This window comes from Lepidochelys kempii, chromosome 15 (genome assembly GCF_965140265.1).
Source record: "Lepidochelys kempii isolate rLepKem1 chromosome 15, rLepKem1.hap2, whole genome shotgun sequence".
Lineage (NCBI taxonomy): Eukaryota > Metazoa > Chordata > Testudines > Cheloniidae > Lepidochelys > Lepidochelys kempii.
This window is the reverse complement of record NC_133270.1, coordinates 15,025,684-15,038,546: the sequence shown is the minus strand read 5'-3', so window position 1 is coordinate 15,038,546 and position 12,863 is coordinate 15,025,684. Positions and strand designations below refer to the sequence as shown.

Here is a 12,863-nt window from a genome sequence, read left to right as displayed (position 1 = left end):
CTGGACACAATACTCCAGTTGAGGCCTAATCAGCACAGAGTAGAGCTGAAGAATTAATTCTCATGTCTTGTTTGACTATACTCCTGCTAATACATCCCAGAATGATGTTTGCTTTTTTTTTTTGCAACAGCGTTACACTGTTGACTCATATTTAGCTTGTGATCCACTATGATCTCCAGATCTCTTCCTGCAGTACTCCTTCCTAGGCAGTCATTTCCCATTTTGTTTGTGTGCAACTGATTGTTCCTTCCTAAACGGAGTACTTTGCATTTGTCCTTATTGAATTTCATTCTGTTTATTTCAAACCATTTCTCCAGTTTGTCCAGATCATTTTGAATTTTAATCCTATCCTCCAAAGCACTTGCAACCCCTCCCAGCTTGGGATTGTCCACAAACTTTGTAAGTGTACTCTCTCTGCCATTATCTAAATCATTAATGAAGATATTGAACAGAACCGATCCCTGCGGAACCCCACTCGTTATGCCCTCCCAGCATGACTGTGAACCACTGATAACTACTCTCTGGGAATGATTTTTCAATCAGTTGTGCACCCACCTTATAACAACTCCATCTAGGTTGTATTTCTCGATTTTGTTTATGAGAAGGTAATGCGAGACAGTATCAAAAGCCTTACTAAAGTCAAAATATACCACATCCACAGCTTCCCCCCTATCCACAAGGCTTGTTACCCTGTCAAAGAAAGCTATCAGGTTGGTTTGACACGATTTGTGATATGAAGTGCATAAAATGAAAGTTAGCATGTACAGTTATTCAGTATGTCAATCTCTTGCTGGTTGAAATAAAATATGAATTTTCTGTACCCTTCTAGCTGTGCCATGACCAAATGAAAGTTACAGAGCTTTCTACTGCCAGGAAAGATGGGGGCAAGACATCTGCTCCCCTGTAGAAAAGACCGTGAAGCTGCAGCCAAATCGCAACTGGAAAGTGAGAGCATGGTAGCTAATCACCATCAATGGGCAGATATCTAACCACGTGAAGGCTGACATCTAGTATTGGGACACTTGTCTCTGGGGAGAGTTATGGTGTCTGTAGTGTTCTTCTCTTTCAGGCACAGAGAGCTTGTCGCCAAATAAAAGTTGTTTCCGTTTTAATCATTACGTAACTTAGCACACAACAGCAGCCAGCGTGAGGTGGTGTCAGCAGCCTGCCGCAGCAAGCCAGCCAGAGCCCTCTGTCCAAAATGGAGGATGAGCTTTGGCCCCGGACACCACCGCCTGGTGTAACGACAACAGCTATCCACAAAGTGGGGAGGAAGAGAGTTAATTATGTGATACGTTGGGAAGCTCTTTCTAAAGGCCTAAGCTCCTTTCAAACGCTAGGGTTTCAAGTGCCTAGATACATGGAATCAGTGCCTATTAGGAAAAGAGCATAACACTGGTGCGTGTGTGTGTGTTTTGTGTTTCTGGTCAAGGTGTCCTCCTGCCACTCTTTGGGGTGGGGGTGACACTGAACCCTCTTTAGTCAGTTGGTGTGTCTGTGCTGGAGCTGGAGGTGAAATTGCCAGCTCTGACCGAGCTAGCATGGTGAGAAGAGAGGCGCAGCTGTGGCTGCACACTTGGAGAGAGGTGTAGCCTCCTGAGGACAGGGCTGAGGTCTTGGATGGTGTTCTGTGGGGGTGGCTAGCCCGTCCTGCCGTGGCTACACTTCCGTGTTTAGCACCCTAGCTCGATCAGAGAGAGCACGGCATGCCTACCTGGGCTGGAAATTGCACTTCCAGCTCCAGCACAGAGATACCCTGTAGCTCCATTCTGTGCTCTGTTTAAAATAGAGCCAATGCAGGCCAACAGAGAGCTGGGTGAGGGGGAAATGTGGGGAACACCAGTATCCCTGCAGGTCGTGCAAGTAACCTGGTGAAGAGCAGCTACTGAGGGCTTTGGCGTGGCCGCTTTCACAGACAGCTGCACCCCACCCAGTGTGGGTGTTACCTAGCATTTAGCGGATGTAGTTTCCTATTGATTTTTGGGTGGAACTGATTTATAGAGCTATTTAATGGAATTGATTCTTTTTCTTTTTCTCAGAGTCTGCAAGTTTGCAGGTGTACAAATATACAAACATACCCCAGCAGTCCCTACTCTGTCCTGTCCTTTACATTCTCCCCTAAAAAAAAAAAATAAATAAAAACCGTCCAAATCTTGAACGCCTCCTTTTGACTTGACTTGATATGTGAGCTGCAATAAATTCAAACATGATGAAATCCCAGTGGTGGGTATAACCACAGAGTGGTGCTCCATTAAGCCATTGACTTGGGAATGTTTGTTGTGGTTGTGTCTGAAGTGAGGGGAGGGCTCCCTTTAGCTTAGTGTAGGCAGATATTTTTAATTCTTCCTGGCTCACGAATGAGGGAAAGAGAATCTAGAAATCCCCTAAGATGTGTAGGATTGTGCAGTCTCTCCCTTTGTAAGTGACCAGGTAGGGATGACAATATTACTCCACTTACTGTCTTTCGCGCTCTGTCCCCAAGATGCAGATTGTATTAAGAATATGTTTTGACTACAGAAATATTGCGAGACAGTGGAAATATTTCCGGGTTTCTTTGTTTACTGTTTGCAGCCTTATTTTTTTAGTATGTTGGTAATCTTACAATACTAAATACCAGGGTGTGGAATTTGGTTGTGCATGTTAGATAGACTCTTGATTGGGTGGCATAACTACCAGCCTACCGCCCTGCTAACGAAAACCGGGTGTTAATATGCAAGAAGAGAGCTGATCTCTAGCCAGGACCCAAATCATGCAGGGCTTCAGTAATTAAAAGCACCCCCTGGAATTACACTCAGTAACTAAGTGGAAGCCACCACAGAACCCAGGTGTCCTATGTGATTTCTGTGAGAAATGCAGCTAAGTGAGCAGGCAGCTGTATTCTGCACTAGCTGAAACTTCAAAGTCATACTGTAGCCCCAAGAAGGGTACATTGCAATAATCCAACCAGGAGGTGACACAGACATGGTTAACAGGTAAAGACCCCATCTGAGTGGGGAAAAATCCCTTGCTCCTTGCTGACTGCAGACAGAAAATCTCCGCCACAGATGATAGTTGACGATCTCAGGACCCAGTACGATTCCTAGATTGCACACTCAACTGTTTAGTTTTACAGGACTGCCAAAAAACACATTGTGTGTACGCTGAATCTCCTGCTACTATGGTACTGTGTCAGTGGGGCTTGGCAGATACATCCTAAACAGTGCATGCATGATGTAGAGCAGCTAATAGTTTGGTCAGTGGTCTTATATCTACCATTTTAAATACCATATATCATCAGCTTTGGGAAAGGATTACAAAAATAAGTAAATTGCCCTGGCCCAAATGTCAGTGGCGCAGGGACTTGCATTCTCACACAGGAAATTCTGTGTATGTATGGTTGCAATACAGGCTTTTAAACATGTGGGTCTAGCTTGCAGTATGCTACCCTTTCGTAGCTTCCCAGCAACAGTAACTACTGTTAACCTTCTTTTGGCACTTTGTACAACATCTTGGCAAATCCTAAAGGACACTCTGGAGGGGGGGAAAAGGAACTTTATTGTTGCTTCATAAATGAAACCTGCAGCAATTGGATTATACTGTTGTGTTTTTTATGGAGGTGTTTTATATACTCTAACCATGCTGTAAACTACAGGTTCTGTTTACTTGGCTATCATACCAGCTATTTGTAGTCTGAGTCTTTTGCAGATGTAATTCATAGGTTTTTAAAGCCAGCAGGGACCATTACCATCTTGTCTGACCTCCTGCATAGTACAGTCCAGAGAACCTCACCCAGTAATTCCTGTATCAAACCTGTAACTCCTGGTTAAGATACAGTGTATTCTTTAGAAGAGGCACCCAATCTTGATTTAAAGACTTAGTGATGGAGAATTCACCACGTTCCAGTGGTTCATTACCCTCACTGTTAAAAATTTGCCCCTTTTTTCCAGGCTGTCTCCTTCTTGCCATCACATGCCCAAAGCATCCAGGTAGACTTAACAAAACCTGCAGCTAAGGCAAGCATTCTTATCTGTCTCACCCCACTGCCAATCCTCTCCTCTCCATTCTCTGTAGGGAAATAGAAGAAATTCCAGACATTCTTTGGAAGGGAGAGGGTTAAGTTTAAAGAGCTGGATGTCTTGTCTTTAACTGCTGCTGGTGGAGGAGGGGATTGAACTGAGTGTGCTCTCTGGAACTGCTTTATTATAGGTTTGACATGGCCTTGGCGTGTCCTTGGTTGGTTTGGTTAGGTAGCTCTTCCTTGTCCAGGGGTCCTCAACACAGAGCCTGGCAGCAACAACTTAGAAAACATTTACTTTGGAAGATGAGATTTCTTCAATAAAGAGAGTCACAATTATTATCTTGTGTAATTTAGCTTCAAACAGGTAGGGGCTAAAGGGCCATGTTAGTTTAGGATTCTGAAGTCACTAAAGTTTTTGCTAGGTGCTATACTAACGAAGTAATAGACAGACTCTGCCACCAAGCGCTTACAATTTAAATAGACAAGACAAAGGGTGGGAGGGGAAGTAGAGGCACAGAGGTGAACTAATGGGCTCAATTTCACACAGCAGGTGAGTGGCAGAGCCCTGTCTACTGAGACATGCACTCTTTCCTAAATCCCTGTGTCTCAGTCCTCTTACTTGGACTCTTGAAATTCTGTCTTAAGGCCTTGTCTAATTGACCGATCTAGCTGTTCCAAAGAAACTATCCCACTATAACTATCTTGGTAGAATTTAGCTTTATGAGTAGATTAATTATTCTATAATAGTCACTTTATTTCAGAACAGTGTGTCCATGCAGGGAAATATTCCAGAATAGCCGTGTCTCCCCCTAAAGACAAGCCATTAGAGCAAGAAGAGGCTATTGACACTCATCTTCCCATTCTCCTAGATGACTAAGTGAAAATAACTTACTTGTGGTCTCTTAGAAAGTTGATATTCTTTGACTTAAAGGAGATGCTACGTAAGAAGAATGACCAATCATGAAAGGACATCTAGAACTCCTGGTGCCCAGCTCTGCAAGTAGACCTCTCCCTGGGCTCTTGGATATAACCCATCCTAGTTGCCAGTACTTCCCCAAGGACTTTCTATGCTGGAGGAGATCTGTGGCAAAAAACCCCAAACATTAACTTGATGTGGCCATTCTGGGATGCGCAGAATGTGCCCTATGCATCTTTTTCCCAGTATCTTTATAGAATAAGTCTCCAGCTGCAAGTGGCCAAGTCTTGGCTCCCTAAGCAAACACCATAACTCATAATTTCACCCACTGTAAAATTCGTGGTCCCTTCAGACAGGCAGCTAAAGTATAACTGCATGTTCAGTTCTCACTAGGGAAATGACTGAAAATGAATACCAATTCTGTAGGTAGTGAATGCACCAATGCTCTCCCAGTTCACTGTACATTTTAATGTAACAATTGGATTCTCAGTCCTTCTCTGACTCCTTGCATGGGAGAACGTTGAAGAAAATATAAAAGGCAGAGCAGCTGTGGTCTTGGTCACGCAGGTCCATCCAGGAAGGCCTGGACAACAGCTACCCACCTATCACTAAGTTCAAAAATGTTATGTTCTCCAAGTTGTTTGGTGTTGATTCAAATGTAGTTACAGCTCTGGAAGTCCTCAGATTGGGAAAAGGAGAGGCAACAGCGAGGAGCCTAGCTGCTAGAGGGTTTGAAGAGTTGGTTCCTCACCACTATTTGTCCTGGCTTTGCTGCTTTTCACCCCTTCAGGTATGTCTACTCTGCAATTAGCTGACTTGGGCGAAGGGGCTTGGGCTAAGGGGCTGTTAACTGCGGTGTAGACATTCGAGCTCTGGACCCTCCCACCTTGTAGGGTCCTAGCTCCTGGCCCCAGCCCAAGCCCAAATGTCTACATGGCCTTTAAACAGCCTCTTAACCAGAACCCCACAAGCCTGAGTCAGCTGGCACTGGCTACCTATAGATTTTTAATTGCAGCGTAGACATACCCATAGAATCCAAGCTGCAATCAGAAAACACACATGTGACTCCACTGTATCATTCACTCACTGCACCAATATAGCAGGCTCCCTTTAATGGACCTTTATTTAGTCACTAATCTGTGTAGGCTGCAGTGTTTGGCTATATCCTACTGGTCACGAGCATTTTCTGCTTGTTGGGGCTGGGTGTGGGGTGGGAAGTCAGTCAAGGAAAGACTTCAGTGACCAGGAATCCAGATTTCCCTTTTGTCTAACATAGTCTAAACTGAAATACTGCCTGTAGCTGGTCAAAACTAGTTACACTTTCTGTCCAGAACACCTTGGGAAGAGCTTTCTCTGCTCAGCTAAACAAGTCATCTCTGCACTCATGTCTTATACAGCTGTCATGAGCCCTGGCTGGTCTGAAGATGCCCTGCCTATTGCTTCGTGCTCTCGAAACCTAATTATCCTGCAGTGTAGCATTAGCTTTGCCAACACATGCGGTCACCCAGGAACTTGAAACAGTTCTTGCTTTCCCTCTCAACGTCCCTGGCATGCGTATATCCTACTCGGACTGCTTCTAAGCTCTGCCAGCTCTCTGATTGGGTCAAGTGATAAGATGTCATTCTTGATGGTGCATCTCTTGAGCTACAACCGACTGCACTGAGCCTCCCTGCTGTGTGTTCTCAGAACAAGAACTTGACAGGTTTTCCCATACATACCTCCTGGTGACAGAGCACCAACAGATTAAAACAGTGAATTGTCATTGGTCACACTCAAGAAACACAGACCACGAGGAATGTTTTCTGATTCAAACCCCCCCATCTCTCTGTTACTTATCTCACTAGTATTTAAGTTTCTGTCCTGCCTTGCCAAGTGCCCTCATGATATTTGTTACTGCTTGCCTCATAAAAATTACCAAAGGAAAACTAGCTTACCTATGCCATAACATGATAACCACCGTCACAAATGTTACCTACCATTTGTGCTGTGATTTCACTGCTGTAAATACTATAGTAACTTGCTTTAAAAAGCTCTTGTAATCTAGCTAACTGTTGCTCTGGGTGCTCGAGGTCCCGTATGCTCTCATGGTTTAACTTCTACAGTTGGGGGTGAGGGGAACTAGAATGGTGTTTACTGAGCTAATAAACTTCTCACTAAACACAATTCACAGGGTCTAGTTGGCTAATACCCAGGACCTCCAGCTCAATGCACTAACAGCTGGCCCTATACATTTTAAAACAAAGCTTTATTTGAAGTGAAAACTTAAAAAAAAACAACAAAAAAACACTACAGGATTTAATTCCTCTTTTTACTATTCTCCATGCCCACCCCTCCAGAGACATGAAAAAGCCTATAACTATTGCATGCATTTTAGAATATTTCCATTACAGTTCTTTGACAAATGCTAGTAGCCACCAAATCTCTCATCCCCCTTGGAATCTAGGGTGTGTGTGTGTATCTATCTATAATAATATAAAGAGCCCTCATCTTTAAAGCTGCACTGGGTGGATTTTTTTCTTATTAATATTTTAAAAACTGAGTCTGACCGTTCTGCCCTCTGTGAGCTGTTTGTTTCCCCTGTCTGCTATGGGAGTGGGGGAGGAGGAGAAGTGAAGTATTCACTTTTTTTGTTTGTAGTTGTTTTTTGTTACTTCAGTGCTTTTAAATTAATTTCATGATCTTTCTTATACCCCCAGTTGAAGTAAGATTTTTGTTTCCCCCCTTCCCCCCGCTCTGCCAAGGAGAGAGAGAGAGCTTCACTTTAGCAGGCTTGTTTAAAATGTCTGAAGGATTAGTAGCAGGATTTTTCTCCTTTCTCGAAGTAAAAGCATTCTAATTCTACAGGTTCATTCTGTGGATGTTCTTCCTTGTAACATCATAGTGTTCATAACTCCAAATGGGCTTCAAATGCTCTGCTTTTTCAAGGGTGCACAAATTTATACCAGATATGTAATGTGCTTAATATTCAGCTGCTTCAGAGCCAGGGTGATGGGTTAAATACCCCTGGTGATGAGGACTATTCTCTATTAGATACATACATAGCTCCCGTTGTTTAGGATGCAGTGTTAAGTGGTTAGATCCAGGATTTGGGAGTCAGTGAACTTGGGTTTCTATTTTTACTCTGCCCCAACTTGCTCCATGATCTTGGGTGAGACACCTGACTTGTTTGTGTGTGCATGCCTCAGTTTCACCAGGGGTAAGAACACATCCCGATGTTCTGTAAATCACTTTGAGGCCTGTATACCAAAGATGCTATATAAATGCAAGGTATTAACCTATTAATTGTTAATAAGGTGTTACACATGTGCCTTGAGAGGACAAGAGACATGGTAGTTTTGCCCTCCACTTAATGGATTTGTTACCATTGCCCTTGTACAGAGCTTTTGGGGTAATTCTATAGACTGCCCTTTTTGGAGGGGTGGAAAGAAGTTAGTAAGGAACAATGAGATGTTCCGAAAAGCAGTTTTCCTGGCCATGATGTACAAGTTTGAGTAGGGTTGCCAGCCCTCCAGGATTGTCCTGGAGGTCTCTAGGAATTAAAGATGGTCATGTGATGAAACCTTCAGGAATACATCCAACGAAAACTGGCAACCCTATGTACAACTTTAAAGGATAACAGTAAGTAGTATTTTTTTAAGAGGCAAGGGAATCATTAATGCACATATACAGTAACTGGGTTTGTCAGTCACCCCGTGCCTGCTAAATTTGTCCTCCCCATTCCCAATCTTTTGAGGACTTTTTTTGTGATACAGACTCAGGATTTTGTTCTATTGCTGTATGGAGACATTCGATTTTTATGTACTGATTTGATGAGATAATGGAATAAACCTTGGTTCATTCATGCAGCCCTTTTTGGTCCAAAAATAAGTTTACTGTGTCAACTCTTCTTCTTTAATGAATTAAATTGACATATTGCTAACCATTTTAGACAAATTTATGTCGAATAGTAACTGAGTTAAGAAATTCAAATGAAGTTAAATAGTCAGTCATCAGTGTGGACAATAATGTAGTTTTCTCTGTTTTACAATAAGCGAGAGTATCTTTACTTGTAGGTTCTGGATTTCCTGGCTTTTATTAGCTAGTGTTGCAACTACTTCTAATGTTGATCGGTTTATTTGTCTCTTGTCTGTGGTGGTGCCTGCTGCTCGATATCTGGCATGGGTAGTTGAATGAGGACTTGGGGGCAGGAGGGGTGGTTCTGAGTTTGTACAGCACCTAGTACAGTGAGGTTCTGGTCCATGTCTAGAGTGCCTGGGTGCTATGATAATAGTTACTAATAATGCAACAATGGCAGCTGATTTCAAGCAGAGTGTCCGCAAAGCAGGGGTATGAGCGAGCTGGTTTTCCAGGATGCTGCTCTGGGCAGATATCCGGTAGCAATTTCTGTAGAGTACACCTCACAAGGCCTCAATCTGAGGGCTAATCTGGCTTGGAGCCAAAGCCAACGGGGAAGCTTCATCCAGAGACATGGGCCTAATTTCCTCAGCTGACTCAGAACCTCCTAGCTCAAGAGGAAGACAGAGGCCATTGTCTTAAATGCCCCTTTGGAGTGGATGCAGTGTGTCCTGGGCCTGAGGTTTACAAACTGGTGTATGAATTTGCCCTACCGCTCTGCTGTGAGAGGTAAGGCTCATCCAAAGGCTAATAGGAAGGAGCGCTAAGAAAACTAGGTTTTCTAGCTGCAGAAGCACTCGTAGCACAGGAGTGATTGGTTTGGGTGTGTTGTTTTTTTTTTTTAAGCTCGCTCTTGGGACCTTCATGTCTGGCGCTGTCAGTATTTCTGCTTTAAATCTAGCATTTTACAGTACAGTCTGCAAATGGCCGTTTTGCTGGTCCTTCTTTTCTTTTGTAACACATCTACTCCAGTGCACCCCTTCCCCCATTGAGGGGGGCTTAAAGGGCCAAACTTAGCCCCCTAAGCACCTACAACTGAAGTCCAAGTTTGGCCCTTGGTGTTCTTGAAGTAACCTACCCACTGCCATGCTCTCCTGCTTCCCACTATCCTGAGTGCAGGCCTGATGGGGAGCAAAGGCTATCTAACAGGGCTGTCTGTTAATGGAACTTGCTATCTAATATTCTACACTTTCCCCAGCATGTTCTTTCCTTTCCAGCTTGGAATGCAGGAATTGCTATGCCAGATCAGAACCAGGATCTGTCTGTCTAGTCTGGCATCCACTCCAATAGAGGCAAATGCCAGATGCTTCAGAGAAAGGTGACAGGACCAGTAAAAGTAAATTTTTAAGGAATAACCTGCTCATAGAGGAGGCAAGTAGTTGGTTTTATGTACTGAAGCACGAGGTCTTTTATCCCTCAGATTTGTATTCAGATTTGTGTAGCTGGGTATTCACATCCATTTTTAAATTTTCTTTTTTTTTTTTAAATCCTCCTAAGCTCCCAGCCTCTTGTATCTTGTGGCAATGAGTTCCATAGGCTAACTGCGTGTTGTATTTCAGTTTCAAATGCATTTTGAGTTGTTATTGGGGGGGGGGGGATAAATAGTGCCTGCTTGCCTTTCTTTCTTCTCTGTAGCATTCCTTGTTTTGCAAACCTCCATTATGTCTTCTCAGTGAACTAAATAGCTCCAATCTTTTCTTGCTGTACTCCTACAAAAGTCTTTTCATGCTGTAATTTTTTTTTTAACCTGAATCTCAATCTTTTTTTATTTCTGCTAGACCTGGAATTCTGTTGGTCATGCTGGATGTTCCACACCTTAAAATAACTTGATATGGAGATGGTCATCTCATGAGACTGTGTTCCAAGATGCTCTAACCAGACACATCAATATTTTTCCTGTTCAGTAAATCATTGCATAAACTCTTCCTTCTCTCTCTCTCTCTCTCTCTCTCGCCAATGAACGGGAGGGAGCTGCTGATCCATTCCATTCAGTACAGACTTGAGTTCAATAACTGAGTACCATCTATTGCAGGACAAGATAAGAACTCCCTATCTTCTCTCCCATGCCTAGTGTTTTCCAGCAGCTAAACCCTTTATCACAAACTACATGCATAAACAGTGTGTCCTGCCACGTAGCAATATTGCTGGTCGCTGGTGTGAAATAGCCTCAAAGCAACACAACACAAGGGGGAGAGGCCTTGTCAGCTCCTTGCTCGAGAGGAGCAAGACCTTAAGCAGCAACTCCGTTTCTGGTGTTGAGGCAGAAGCCAATTTTAGGCAGGACCAGTATCCACCTCTGGGGGTGGCATATCTTAATTTCTGATTTGCTAATTCTTCTGCAGTCACTCAGTGCCCAGGCTTCCCCAGCATTCTGAAGCAGTATTGTATTTAGCTTAAGGACGTTGCTCACAGAATGCTTCGCAATCTACACTCGCTTGAGAGGGGAGTTTTCTTCCTGGTGGAATATTCCATTGTGGCAGGCGTGTCTCTCAACAAATTTATTTTTTAAATTATTGATATAAATTAGAGAAATTCTTCACCCAATCCCCCACCTCACTGCCACCATCAGGGGAAAAAAAATGCTGGTGATAAGGACAATATATAAAACTAGCACATACTGTATTTGGAAATGGTGCCCTGCTTCATAGCATATTCACCTTGGCAAATACTCTTACCCTAAACCCCCGCTCAATGACTTGTATGCCAGCTGAGGGATCTTATTGCTCACCTGTGGTTAATTGTTTTCTGGCCTACTATACAACAGTATAAAGGTGAAATGTAAGACAGCATGTCTCGTGGTTAGAGCCTGGAAAGGGGAAATTTGGGACTACTTGGGTTCTCGCTTGCTCTGCCTTGGCGCAAATCACTTAACCTCGGCCTCAGTTCACCCGTCTGGAAACTGGGTATAATAAATCCTCCTCACTTCTGAAGAGTGCTTTGCTTTGAGGTCATCTGATGGAAAAACTATATAAATGCACGTATTTAAGTTACATAGTATGGCATTTGATATTATAGAGCTGTATTACAGAGCTCATAGTCTCTTTGAGGCAGGGATTCTGTTATGTGTTTGTGCAGTGTTCACCCCAAGGGGGCCTTCTCGGCATTACTATCCAAACAAATAATACAACTTTAAGATGTTTGAGAGTCCCTCTTTCCAGCAACCTGGCAAGAAGGTTAGTGGGCCTGAGCTAGGGAGTTCAGATCTGGATGCAGTTCCAGAATCAAACTTCTCCAGAGATGGGCTGGGGGTGGTTAGTCACTTGGCCTGGTCCCCTTCTATGTGAGAGTGCTCTGTGAGTTTCTATGTACTAGTGACAGGCTGTCTTTTTCTCTGTCTGGAACTGATTTAATGTTACCTTCTCTTCCTTCCTATGTTGTTGTTGTTCTTGGACCCAAAACCATATTGTACTCACACGCACATGGCTGTACCGTTCATGGTTCCAATGGATTGAAATAAAGTGGAGGGCAAATGCAGGACTACTGGAGTTCGCACAGACTTGTTCAGAACCTCGCAAGAGTGAGGCCAGGGGATGGCAGAGCCATTTCTGTCCAGAAGCAGTCTAGCATGCAGCTGACCCTTTCAGTGAGGGTTTCTGGGCTTTGAGTGGCATTAGCAATTGGATCAGCCTGCCCCCTCCTGTTTCTTTACTTCTGTAGCACATCTCCACTCCTCTATCACTGCTATAAGCCACTTGTTGTACAATTAAGACAAAATGCTTCAGTTTGGATCATTTCAGAAGAGGAAAGTCATTTTTCAGGTTCTAGGAATTTATTTTGTGATCTGAAAGGCTGTGTCTGGCAAAGGTTTATTTAGATTGTGCAGGACAAGCCAAGGGTGAGGGGGAAAATGTGCGACTTACAGCCATTGCTATGAGGACCTGCACAGTGAAATTCTGCTAGCTGCTTTGCATTTGGATGTGAAAGCAAAACCAGCAGAGTTGCACACGAAACTATTTTTTTGGATCGGCACTCAAGTAAAATTGTGTCTCTCTGGATGGGCATGCTTTGCTGCCCAGAAACAATTTTGTGCTCTCATTTTTCCTTTAGTAAGAAAGT

The 12,863-nt window shown here is 43.5% G+C and overlaps 1 protein-coding gene across 2 annotated transcripts in view; it reads left to right on the top strand.

Moving 5' to 3' along the window:
• The window catches only part of HIC2 (HIC ZBTB transcriptional repressor 2), a 95,387-nt gene that overhangs the window by 16,624 nt on the left and 65,900 nt on the right, over window positions 1-12,863 (top strand). Inside the window, exon 2 of one of the 2 annotated variants that reach the window (XR_012155125.1) lies at window positions 830-1,112. The exons of the other annotated variant lie outside the window; for it this stretch is intronic. The gene's annotated coding sequence lies outside the window, so the exon portion shown is untranslated. Of the gene's footprint in view, window positions 1-829; window positions 1,113-12,863 lie in introns of those variants that run through there. 2 annotated transcript variants of the gene reach the window in all.